The 2,436-nt window shown below is 34.3% G+C and overlaps 1 pseudogene; it reads left to right on the top strand.

The window, feature by feature from the left end:
* The window catches only part of LOC122134552, an 8,087-nt pseudogene extending 6,219 nt beyond the window's left edge, over nucleotides 1–1,868 (top strand).
* Nucleotides 1,869–2,436: the final 568 nt, after the last annotated feature.

Raw genomic sequence — 2,436 nt, 5'->3', positions numbered from 1 at the left:
CTTCCTCCAACATTAAGTCCAATATGGCAATCTTTTCAAACATGTGGATACCAATATGGCTCTTTCAAACATTAAATACATCAATTTTTTTTAGTATGTTTTTGGCTATTAAAAGGGTTTTGGGGTCTCTCAGACCCTGAACAGAACATTAGGGTTCATTTCTAGCATGTTTAGTCTGGGTTATTATGGATTACTAAGACTAAAACTATTAAAAACATTTTTGTTAACTGAAATAAATCTGAAAACAATCTTACACTAATTGAAAATTAGAAATGCTGCTTTGGCAACCTTTTAAGTTTAAACCGAGGTTTAAGATGAAGCGCTAAAAATTACTAACTGGAAAACTTAAACTGAAACTAAATATAAAAATAAAAATGACATAAAAATAAATTTAACCTAATTAGTAATAATAAAAATAAAATGACAAAACATAACAAAATAACTAGAAAGAAAAAAAGAAAGAAAGAAAGAAAGAAAGAAATCAAACCAAACCCTTTCTGTTAATTGAAAGAATTCTGAATTCCGTTCATTTAAATAAACAAACTGAAATAAATCTGAAATGATTTAGGTGAAAAACTTAAAACTAAACACAAATTAGGAATGTTGCCTAAGTTTAAGCTGAGGCACTAAAATTACTAAATGTAAATGAATAAAAACTAAAACTAAACTATAACTGAATTAAAAATTGATTTAAACCTATAAACAGTCATATTTAAAATAAAAGCCAATTCAATATATTAATAAAAATTCTGATAGTACATAAGAAATACTAAAAAAAAAAAAAAAAAAAAAAAAAAAAAACACTAAGCAGATTGCTGTCTGTCTGCTGTACATGGTGAGATGTTGGTTTGTCTTACAGATGGCAAAGAAGATGAAAAAGTTGGAGAAGGAGGCCCAAATGGGGCAACGGCCTGGAAATCCCGTTTTGATGGCTGCAATAAAGCTGTCATTGATATGGTTGCAGATGTAAGTTGCTCTGTTCATATAGCATATATCAATATTGTAGAATGCAGTGAACCATATCAGGTTCTCCAAAGAGCCTTTTAGTAAACAGTTCTTGAAAAAACCTTTTTTAAACCATTTAATAATCTAAAGAAACTTTTTCCACTGTAAAGAACCTTTCGTGCAATGGAAAGGTTCCATGGACATTAAAGGTTCTTCATGGAACCACAGACACAAACAAAGAACCTTCATTTTTAAGAAGTTAACAACCACTATCTTACAGTGAGAATCAAGAGAATGAGGCTTTATAGTAAATACAGATTAATATGATCAAGATGTTCTCATGTAGAAAGCGCTGAAGGAGAAGGAGTTTGAACTTATCACCCTGAAGACCCAAAAACTGGAGAATCTCTGTAGAGCGCTTCAGGATGAGAGGAAAAGCCTGTATCAGAAGCTCCATGGTTCCCAACAGCCTGGAGCCGAAGACTCAGCTGCTGCTGAGCCAGTTAATACTGAGGATCCTAAAGAGGAAGTAACAGTCTCAACAGAAGCAGTCACTCAAGATCCAAACGTCCCCATTGAATCAACCTGTCAGTCTCCTACAGATGCGACGCCGCTGACCAAAGAGCTCGCCAACCTGAAGGCAGAGAAAGCTCGGCTACAGGAGCTTGCCACAGCGTTCACCATCCACCGCCACATGCCACCAGAGGCCTACGAGGACTCGAACAGCTGCACCGAGAGCACAGACACCACTGAGGGGGAGCAACAGGTCGACACAGAGTTCAGCTTCACAGAGGAGACGGTCACAGACACACTGTCTGAAGAACATCAAGAGCTCAGAGACAAAGACATGCAGTCAGTGGATTAGACAGACTAATCTCAATGCCATTTTGTCACATTCTTAAAATAAAGTTCATACAACTACATCCATGTGTATCGTGCTTGTTTGAACTTTGACACCATGCATTCATGTAGTATTACTGTATGTATTTTAAGATACATGTCATTATACATGGCGTGAGGTTAGACAGAAAACTCTAAAATGATTATATACGGTCCATACATTTGGAGAAACTTTACTGCAACTGTTGGAAATTATAGATAAGTAATCAGTTATCGGCTCTTTATTTTTGATATAGTATTAATTACTGAAGCTAAAGCCGACAACCATTTATTTCCATATAATTTCCTTTATATTTTTGTGAGACTGTCCTTCATGTTGGCAGATGAGAACCTGTGGACATCGGTGAGTATATTTAGAAACCCATGTAAAGTACAGATTATGTTACAAGGTAACAAAGTATTAGGGCCAAACCAAACGTATAAAAATTTATTTAAACATTTTCTTTTATGTCTTTACATTAGTTGGAGCATAAGAAACAAATAGAGGAAAAAACATTTTTGAAAAAAGATATTTTATTCATGTTTTATTCTATGTCCTTTGAAGAGAACCAAGTTATTCAAAAAATAAATAGACATGAAATGGCATGTATA

The sequence above is a fragment of the Cyprinus carpio genome, chromosome A17 (genome assembly GCF_018340385.1).
Source record: "Cyprinus carpio isolate SPL01 chromosome A17, ASM1834038v1, whole genome shotgun sequence".
Classification (NCBI taxonomy): Eukaryota; Metazoa; Chordata; class Actinopteri; order Cypriniformes; family Cyprinidae; genus Cyprinus; species Cyprinus carpio.
Note: the sequence above shows the minus strand (reverse complement) of the source record. Positions and strands in the feature narration are given on the sequence as shown.